The sequence below is a fragment of the Orcinus orca genome, chromosome 17, assembly GCF_937001465.1.
Source record: "Orcinus orca chromosome 17, mOrcOrc1.1, whole genome shotgun sequence".
NCBI classification, from domain to species: Eukaryota; Metazoa; Chordata; class Mammalia; order Artiodactyla; family Delphinidae; genus Orcinus; species Orcinus orca.
In genome coordinates, this window is record NC_064575.1 from 55,409,427 (window position 1) to 55,420,813 (window position 11,387).

Genomic DNA, 11,387 nt, shown 5'->3' on the forward strand with positions numbered 1-11,387 from the left:
GTTAACTCATGGGAGATTCATAACGACCCTCCTTAAAAATAAGAATAGGGAGGCTCAGACTTGTCCAAGATGACTCAGGAAAAAAACAGGGAAAGAGCAGTTTCTTCTGAAGGCAAGGAAAGTTCTTTCTTCTGGGATGTGTTGACTTCCCTTTGGATCATACATGGCTTTGAGATCAAAGAGGGAGAACAGGGGCAAGAGATTAGAGTTCAGTAAGGAAGGATGGCACGCTGACAACAAGCTAGGTAGTGTCTTTCAGGCTGGAGGGGGCTTGGGGGAGATCTGATGAACTGGTGATACCCTGAATGACCACATGGTGGACTTCAGTGGCTCCCGGGCAAGTTATTTGGGCAAGTTTCTTGCCTCAGTTTCCTCATCGGTAAAACAGAGTTCCCAATAGCACCCACCTCATAATATCGTTGGTTTACATGCGTTAGAACAGTGCTAGCATAATAAGCACTTCATAAACATTTGCTAGTTTGGGTTCTATCCTGTTCTGAAGAACACTTAGTGTGGTTGAGGAGAGAGTAGGGCAACTCAGCTGTTTTCCTCTCCCTACAGACCCTTCCCATTTCTCTATCCTTGGAAAAGTTCGGGATAACATGTAGATTACAGAGCCTGTGTGTGAATGTCCTCAGGGATCATCTAACCTTGATTGTAAGCACCCTGACAGTAACGTGAAGCTTGAGCTTAAATGAAAACTGTAATATTCAGCTCTGCTCACTGTTTAAAGTATTTCTTTAAAGAGCTTAATAGAGGGGAGCATCAGGACTCTTGGGCATTAAACACGTCTTCCAATGTAATATTTTAACAAGGTAAAGCAAGCCCTTGGATTAATCTTCCCTTAAATTACCCATGAGCTCAAGATGCAGAGAAAAATATCCTCAGAAAATTGTGGGGCCTCTTTTTGAACCCATGTGTCAAATGCAAGAAAATTACAGGCGCTTGACTCCTAAACCCCATCAGGGCTGGCTTGGTCTCTCCTTAAAATCCCGAGACAAAAGTGACGATCCCAGAGGGAACTGATACTATTGCTTCTTTGTCGGCCCTTTTAAGGTTCTGAAGCAGCAAACTCTGGCTGGGTTTTTCTCAGGGGCTGGTTGGGGGGTTGGGCCAGTTGTGTCCACTGAGATTGTTCCCTGTGCCGGGCCCCATGGTGTGTCTTCACGCAAAGACTGTCTTTCCTCGGAGAGCTCCCAGTTTATTTTTAACAACTGGTGCCAGGACCTAGTGTTGTTTGCCTGTATCAGAGTGTGGGCAGCGAGGACGCACGCACGCAATCTCAGAGCATGGGGGCCACTTGTCTGGGGTTAGTCATGAGGAAGTGGCTGCCACCTCCTCTGGCAGCCCTTTATAACCAAGCCATTTTAGGTTCCCTGTCCTTATGTATACAGTTTAATTCTGAGCTCTTTAGTTTAATTTTGTCCTTTGAATTCCTTTATAAATTACAGCATCTTGTGATGATTGTTTTTCTTTCTCAGGAAGGAAAGGACTAGCACATAAATCTCTGAAATGAGAGAGAGGAAAGGAGAAAGGATGAGGATAAAGAGGAAGAGGGAGCTGCAGGGGAGAGAAGAGAGGCAGCTATTCTCTTCTGTTTCTCCTTTATCTTGGACATTGAGACAGACACAAATGACCTCAGTGGACCTCAAAAGGCAGATGGAGTAGATGATTTCTGTGAGGTTTGATTTGATAAGTTGGACATGGATTGTCCAATTACCCCAAATATCCCCTCCACTGTTTACTCTGATTTATTCCCTTGAGTTAAGCACTGCCTTTCTCTAAGAGGCTCCTTAAAAGGCAAATCCTTCAAGAAGGCTAATCATGAAGTGTTAGATGCTTGATAAGAATGAAATCCACATATTAGTGGTTCCCAAATCTAGCTGATCACCCCAAGCCCCTGGGATACTTAAGCATACAGATTCCAGGGCCTCACCCAGACCTGGGGAGGAGTTGGAATATCTAATGATGCGAATCTACATCTGTATTTATAAAAAAGCTTTTTAGGTATTTGAATGATTTGGGAATTTCTTACAGACTCCCAGGCATGCTTCTATGTCTGATTTGTCTTCCTAGGAAGCAAGGAAGGGCAAAGTAGCAGATCTGTACTGGGTCCTTTGGAAGAATGAAGGTTCTAGAAAGAAGGTAAAGGGGATCCTTTTTTTAAAGGCTGTGGAGGCTTCCAAAAACAGTTTGCCTACCTTACAGCTTTGCTCTAAATTAGCTGTGTCAGTGTAAATGCGCCTTCATTCAAAGCCATCTTTATCAATACAGTTTCATAAAACCATTGCAGAAGACTTTGTTTTCCATCCGGCAGTTCAAATGTTGAAGCCGCTCAGCAGGTTGATACTGATCCTCTGGCCTTGATATTTTGCTGGTTTAAAGTAAGAACCAGTTTATGTCAGAGAAGACAGAGCTTAATTAATTAATTAAAAAGAACACGGGCATATTCATTTACATCAGCAGGTTGCTTCAGTTTACCTGTAGGTGTGATAATCACGGATGGAGGTCCTGGTGATGAAGCATCATCATTTTGGCTTCTGTTCCTTCCTTTCTCAGTTTCCTTATTCCTTAGACTAAAAGGAAGCGATTAGAGTAGATTCTATTCTTGGGGCACATGAAGGTAATGGGACTCCATGTGCTATTTTCAATAACTGAATAAGAAACCAGGGTTAAACATCGTATGCTTATTTTGCAGTAAAAGTGCATGACCTAACAAAAGAAAAATCATGTTTCTTTGTTTTTTTGGTAATAAGTATTTCAGCTCATTTTTTTGAACACTGGTTCACTCATGTTGAATCGAAGTTATGATCTGGAGTTATACTGTTGATAAATAGATAAACAGAAAAGAAACAAAACGTTTGAAAACCTAGGGTCCATTTGTTCATTCATTTGGTTGTTTTAGCTAAAAGGAGGTTCAGATATCACTCCCGGGAAGCATTTAGATAACAGAATTTAAAATATTCCAAAGCCTTTGAAACACAAAGCAATGGGAGAAATATTTTAAAAAGGGCACTTTCGGGCTTCCCTGGTGGCGCAGTGGTTGAGAGTCCGCCTGCCGATGCAGGGGACGCGGGTTTGTGCCCCGGTCCAGGAGGATCCCACATGCCGCGGAGCAGCTAGGCCCGTGAACCATGGCCGCTGGGCCTGCGCGTCCGGAGCCTGTGCTCCGCAATGGGAGGGGCCTCAACAGTGAGAGGCCCGTGTACCGCCAAAAAAAAAAAAAAAAAAAACAGGGCACTTACCATGAGCTCACAAATGGGAAATTCTACCACATTCTAAGCCCTCTGTTTTATGGTGGGGCTCCTATAGGAAGCAGATTCTGAGATGGAGACTTTCGAGCAGGAAGGTTATTGGGGAGTACTCGTAGGAGACACCCCATTGAGGCAGTGAAGGCAGTGCTTTGGGGCAATGCAGAAATCCTCAGCCAGTCCTACAGAGAGCTAAGGAACTGGGATGACCTTCAGAATGATGGCAATTTCCAGAGAGGTACTCAGCAGCTGAGCCATCGGTCCCGCAAACTCCAGGAGGTACATGGAAGCGCACCAGAGCGTCCACCCAAGATGGTTCTGCTTTTGTGTGGTCACTGATGCTCTACATCCTGTGATACACGTGGGCACCTGTTCCCCCCACACCCCTAGGATCTGTGTTGTCACATATAACGTATAATGCCTTTTCTTTAGACTTCCTGGTTGCTGAAGAGCATTAACAGAACACATTAAGCTACTTTAAGATGCCAATTCTTTATGCATTTTCACAGGAGGTAGGTCTCAGAGTTGAACACTCATGAATACTCTTACTGGTAATAAGACTTTGGCCATGAAGGGAAGGATGGGGCAGGGAAGAGAAACCAATAGTTACATGTACCTACCATATGCCAGGTTCTGTACTAGACTCTAGAGACAAAACAGTGAATTGGACACAGTAGGAATGCACAGATTTGCAAATTGGTAATTGCAACAAAGTGTTATGGGTGCTTAGAATGGAGTACGATTATATTCAGTGGAGACATAAGAATGAGTATGGTGAGTTTCCCGTGAGGAGTATTCAGGGAAAGTTTTCTATGAAATGTGAAATTTGAAATGCATCTCGAAAGATGACTAAATAGTGGCCAGGGAGTGGCACATGGAAAGATGTTCCAGATGGAAGAAGCAGGGTATGCAAAGCCATGGGGGCCTGGACTTGCTTGGGAAACTCCAGTCATTGTAACATTGTTGAAGCTTAGGTTTGGGGATATGTCATGCTAAGTGGCAAAGATTTTGAGAAGTGGGCAGATCAAAGAGGCTTTGATTTCTTGTCAAGCTCTTTGTATCTTGAAGGCAAACAGAACTTCTGAAAGATGTATGTGTATTTCCTCCTTAAAGGGAGGAGTGACATGATCAGATGTACATTTCTGAGAACTCACCTTGACAGTCACATCAGCACTAGGCTCAGGCAGATTGTAAACTCTTTGAGGGACAGGCCCTTTCGGTCTTCATTTTATATAAAGGTCATGCGAAATCAGGAAATAAAAGCTAAGACTAGGGCTTCCCTGGTGGCGCAGTGGTTGAGAGTCCGCCTGCCGATGCAGGGGACGCAGGTTCGTGCCCCGGTCCGGGAAGATCCCACGTGCCGCGAAGCGGCTGGGCCCGTGAGCCATGGCCGCTGAGCCTGCGCGTCCGGAGCCTGTGCTCCAACGGGAGAGGCCACGACAGTGAGAGGCCCGTGTACCGCAAAAAAAAAAAAAAAAAAAAAAAAAAAGCTAAGACTATGGTGCTTAAAATATGCTGACTTTGCTTCATTTTTTTTTATTAAATAAAAGCAAATGTGAGGACTCCCATTTATCAGCCCCATCCAACATTATAGTTTTCACTAAAATCAAACAAATCTATTCACCTTTGCCAGGCCACTTTAGAAATTCATGCTATTGCTTTCTGTTTATCCAGAAGCAGTCTAATAAAATTTAGACAGAGAATTTCCTTAGAACAAGTTTGACAAAGAAAGAAGCATTCTTAGATATACTGAAAATGTAGGTCAAAGAAGCAGTCATATATCCATCAATCCATTGACTCATCGATCCATTGATCCATCCGTTCATCTATCCATCCATCCATTCATCCGTATCTATCCTGGCCCACTCCAGGCACTGCACAAAACGCCAAGGCTGACAGGATGAAAAAACTCGGCCTCTGTTCAAAGAGCTTAGAATCCAAGTTCAGAGACACATATATAAACAGATGATGGCAATACTACATGGTGATGTAAATGCTATTATAAAAAAATATATTTTCAAATAAAATAGAAAATTTATTTTGAAAACATTAAGCACTTGAAATTGGAATACCAGGGTTTAAATTCCAGACGTGGGATTTACTAGCTAGGTAACCTTGACCATGTTATTTGACCACACTGTCATATAAGTTAAAACAAAAAAAAGTGTACAAAGGAAATAATGATTGTACCTTATCCAAAGGAATCAATTGAAAAGCCATTCAAAGTATGAGCTCAGTAAGTTTGCTACATATAAGACAAGTACTTAAAACCCAAGAACATTCACATACACCTTTTGTGAGAGACAATCCGCCGTGAGTCCTAAGTGTCTGTGCATATTCTCGCCGGATATGCCAAGAATTCAAGGCCCCGGCCTGGCCATGCTTTACTCTGGCCAGCTCTCAGGCTTGGGTTTGCAGTAAGCTACTTTGAGGGTTGAGATAACATCTCTACCCAGGGAAAAAGCCAGGCTTCCTTCTGCTCACTATTCAAGGGGAGGATACCCCAATCTCAGCATTCCTCTCCTGTCGATGCTGCCCACCGTGGGTGCTATCATCCAGGCCGAGCCCTTTGCTTCACGCCTTGGGGAGATGGAGAAGTCACATGAGCTTAACGCTGACATGCTGGCTACTGCTTCTACCATGAAGAGGAAAGTTCTTTTTCTGACCCGGCATTCTTGTGTCTTCTGCCAGCGTTCATGAAAGAGTAACAGACTGGCATATTGGCTTGTAATTGGTGTACAATCTTAAACCTTGCCTGCTTCTTGACAATAACTGTAATAGCTATTTAATACCATACATAAAAGAGATCTGTCAGCACCAACCAAAATATAGTATGTAGGGATGATTTATGGAGAAAGTACTTGACTTATAAGAAGTCACCTTATTATATGTATGTATATGTGTGTATGTATAGACATACTATATATAAACATACCATATATAACCCCATATGTTTCCTTTCTCTAGTCACCTGTGATAGTTTCTTTATTACAAATGTTTGTGTATCTATATAGTATATATACGTATTTGTACATATACATATGTACACATGATATATATGCTATGTGTATATTCATATGTATATAATGTATATACATACAAATACACATGTGTATATATGTACATATACATATAACACATACGTACAAATACATATATACATACATAAATATACATAAATACATATGTATCTATATACACAAACATTTATAATAAAGGAAACATCACAGTGAATAGGGAAGGGACACACATATATATGTTTATATATAGTATGTTTTTACATACACACGTGCACATACATATAATAGGATGTGAGCTTCAAAAGCTTGGGAGTCAGTGCTGCATTCAGTGAAAAGATAGCCCCCAACAGACTAATAATTCAAAAGAAAATCCCTTAGAACACACTAAGCCTTATTTGATATGTAATCCTACCTACTAGGAAATATTTATGCAAAATTCCCATCAAATAAGCTCTTCTTTCCTGTTTTTTGGGCTGCCAAAATCAAATACAGGCTCTGGGGCAAAGGTTAATCACATCCCTTTAAGGGGAAAACCCTCTAAAATCTGATTGCCAAGTGTTAGGAGAAAGTTGTAAATATGTAGTAATTTCTAAATTAAATTTAAGGCTATTTTAATTATAAAAGCATTAATGACAGCAGGAAATTTAATGAAATAGTGGACCGTGAAATCAGTGTTATCATTTTAATACATAGAATATGACAAACTCTGTAAGATTCCTGTTCTCTTTCATGTCTATTACAATTTCCTTCTATTAGTTTCTACAAATAGAAAATTACATATAAAATTGAGTTTAACCAAATCTCTGAAAAAATCAGACAATCTGATTTGGTATTATATCACCACACTGAAATTTCATTTAATTTAGAAAGGGCTTCTCCTGGTGTTTTGAATACTAACTACTTTCCTAACAACACGTATGCAGCTCTGGGTTTGACAGGGGAATAATCCTTGTGCTGAACAATAGATCAAGATTTTAACAGACAGAAAGAATGAAGATGGATAGAAATGCAGGGCTTGACCCAACCTCCTATAGGAGAGATTTCAAAAGCATTTCTTGAAACGTTCTGAAAATATTTACTTTTCCTTATCATCTTACAAAAGGATTCTTTCTGTGAAAAAGTTGAAGATTCAGATGTCAGGCCTGACTGTCTCCAAATACAGCATGTCAGAGTCTCTCCCCTGTGATCTCTATGAAGAATAAAAAGCCTTAGAAAGTAGGTCTTCTGTGTTTTTACTATACCGACTAGTTGTTAGCATAGCGATCTGCTGTAAATTGGTAATGATTTGAGGTTTTCTAATCTTTCACACAGATGAGAAGTGTTTCAAAATGAAATATTTTAACTGTAGCTTAGTTTGTTTATTTCAGAGGGAAGGACTAAATCTAGCAGTTAGGAGACAGGTGACCCTTGCAGGAAGAGCGCTGATTTAAAGGAAAGATGAGGGGGAAATCTGAGTGTTGATAATGTTCTTGACTTGGGTGCTGGTGACAGAGTGTGCAGTTGTGAAAATTGACTCCTATAATTATGATAGGATTCTATCATATCCTATCATATGATATGCAATTTTCTGTAGGTATGTTATACTTTACGAAGATTTTTCTTTATTAGAAAATAATTGCCTTAACCTTTTCTGTTAAAAATACAGTTGCCTGAAATAATGTAAAAGTCTCAGGCAGTAAAAATTTCTAGGTTAGAATTAGTGGAAATTCCTAGGTTCGGTTTTATGTTGTACACCATAAAGATAAGATTAGAAGCAAATAAGAGGATCCCTATCCCCTCTGAATCTGACCAGTCCATTGTGACTTGTCCAATCTATATCCCAAGAGCCATCCAAAGAAAGTACCCTTAACCACGAAATCCTGCAGAATCCTAAAATGTATGCCTTAAAATGAAAGCCTAAGCGATTAATTTTATTTTGATTAGTTTCCAAGTTTGCAGCTCTCTGTCAGCACCTAATCTGTATTGAATCCCATAATCTAACAGACAGTGAATCACTCACTCGTTTAGGCAAATTGTCCTTCTGAGCATCTAGAAATATAACTCGCTCCAGCCCTTAAGGGTTTTTACACATCTGGCCAACTCTCTTCTCCCTTTTGGTTAACCCTATCCTCAGTGGTAGGGTAAACAGTTCTATCCCCTGACTCTGGATTTTTAAGGAGATTACTGCAAAGTCAGGCTAGGAAGCAATGCATAGTAATAAAAGTAGCACAAAACCAAGAATCAGAACGAGAATCCATTGTTCCAACCCCCACTTTACTTTAATAGTTGTATGAACTTGTACAACCACTTTGTAAAATAAGGGTCAACTACCTGCCCTCGTGGGTTTATCATGAGGACTGAATACGATAATGTATGAGAATATACCTTGTTCTCATAACAGCATAAACAGCAATGCAGGAGTTATGACAGTAAGGTAGCTTATACATTGTAAGCAATGTGTTTGTGCTCAGGGGCAAGGAGTTACTATCACTTTGAAAATATTTTTAGCTCTTCTCCTGTAGAGAGGTATTCACAACCACAGCCAAGGCACAGGAGGGCAGAACTGTTTTTGTTTCACTTCTGGCCACTTCATTAGGCATCTTTCAAGGCAGCGTGACTTAGCTAGGCTTGCAGTGCAGATGCCAAATGACAGCGCCAGCCCTGTGAGACAGCACGGTCCTCCTCTCTCCTTCCAGATGACTGTCCGAAAGAATTCTGTGTTTGTCCTCAGTTTGCTGTGTTGGGAGCTTCCCAGATAACTGACAACAGTGGATTGTGACCACAGCATTTAGGTCATCAGAGGCATCTCGGAGCAAGTCTGTACAGAAAACATTAAATGAACTTAAGTTTTAAGCTCCGATGATAACGAGCAATGGGTGCTCTATTAAGAAACTGGGGTGGGGAAAAAATGACTTCTTGGGATTCTTCAATAGATTGAGACCATTCATTCATTTAGAGGTGGATTGTTTCTTGAATCCAGAAGACATTTGCTTGTGGGAAAATGATAGTATAACCTTGGACTATCTCCTGTGGAATCCTGGGGACCCCATCCCCACATAATTCAAGCAATGTTTTAAAAAATATTCCAGTCAACCCTGCTGGAATTCCGAAACTTGCCTCAAAGGGTTTGTAAGGTTACATAGCCCAGAGGGATTTGGAAACTGAATTGAATTCTTTAGCTTTACAATTTCTTTACCCAGCTAGAGCTTTTTACATATGACATTATTTACTTCAGAGTAGTAGCCTCTTTCTTGTCCTTAAGTCCCAGATAAGCCATAAATAATACTTAAAGAATTACGAATGTAGAGAATAGACAGCTTAAAATAAACATAAAGATGTTTGCAATTCTCATGGAAAATAACAATTCTCTATTCCAAGGAATACAGGCCATAAATATGCCCATAGACCAGAATTCTAAAATTTTTCAGGGGAATCCGGGTGGCCAAGCAAGTTATATTTTTGTCCTAGGGGTTGGTTGGATGGAAGGTCATGTAATGTGTTCAAATGCTTTCTGCAGTTCTGTGTATTGGAAGAATGGCACGCTCATCAAAGTAGCAACCAAGCCATCCCATTTTTCGTCTTACTTCATTACCTGCTTTCAGAGGCTGCAGCTTTCTAGCCGTAACCTGGCATGACTGGGAGAGACAGAAAAGAGGGGATAGGTGGGAGGCTGTGGAAGAGGGCCTTACACTCCCACCCCCACCCCCAAGAAGGGCTAGGGCATTCTTTTAGGAAGGAGGGCCGGGGTGGGGGTGCTTGGTGGGTAACCAAATATACAGAAAGAGTTGTCAGCCAAAGAACTGGTGTCAGGTACAGGTGTCACAGGTGTTGGGTAGAGAAGGCAGAATTCTCTGGGCTGTGATTTTCAGCAGCCAGTTACCACCCTTGCTGGCCTAATGCTGGCATCTAAGTCTTCATGTTGCATCCCTTGTGTTGCATGTTTGCTTAGCCGAGCTGGAGCTGCCTCTTTAAAAGTACAAATTTCCTCAAGAGAGGCAACTCATTAAGCCGCTTAACACCTCATCATGAATGAATCTGGACAGGGGAGGCTGTGGGGGAGGGATTAGAAAGGGAAGGTGAGGGAGGCCAAGCATCAAACTATAAATTCATGCAGGGCCTTGCCCAGGGAGGGGAGGCCGGGGCGGGGGGCCATCTGGCAGAGGAGACGGCTTGCTTGTTTGACTGCACAGTCCCGGGGTAGCGTCCCATCAGGGGAGGTGGTCATCAAGAGAGGATGGCCAGCGGAGGGGGGGTTCCCTGCTTCAGGAGGGGTGCCTTCCCACCCCCACCGCATCCCCCCGCCTCCATTCTCCAACCCTCTCAAGCCTCTTACTCTTTCTGTCCTCACCCTCCTTATGGGTTCCTCCCCAACCCCTCCTGTGTTTGGCTCTCAGGCCCTTCTGAAGTTCACTCTGTGGCATTTCTGTGTGGACACAGCCTTGTAACCCCTCTCTGGCCGGCTTGCTCACTCAAGGAGGGAGCAGGTGGGCGGGCAGGAGCTGCAGTGTAAGGGCTCCAATGAAACACCTCGATGGGATAAGAAAGGAAGTGGGCGATGTTGCTGAGAGGAGAGAGACCTGAAGGGCAACCGGATGAACATTCTAGAACACCGAAGGGTCCTTCACATGGGGTGGGGACCCTTGTATTCCACCCTCTCCGAAGGTCACACAGTAGAAAGGGAGATCGATAGCAGTGATGGATCGTGGCTGGAGTTAAGGAAGGACTATTATCCTCCTTTCAAAAACCAGGGCAGATCAAGGGATCAATCCAAGAAGAAGATAAAACAATTGTAAATATTTATGCACCCAACATAGGAGCACATCAATACACAAGGCAAATGCTGCAGCTGTAAAAGGGGAAATCGACAGTAACACAATCATAGTAGGGGACTTTAACACCCCACTTTCACCAATGGACAGATCATCCAAAATGAAAATAAATAAGGAAACACAAGCTTTAAATTATACATTAAACAAGATGGACTTAATTGATACTTATAGGACATTCCATCCAAAAACAACAGAATACACTTTCTTCTCAAGTGCTCATGGAACATTCTCCAGGTTAGATCATATCTTGGGTCACAAACCAAGCCTTGGTAAATTTAAGAAAATTGAAATCATGTCAAGTATCTTTT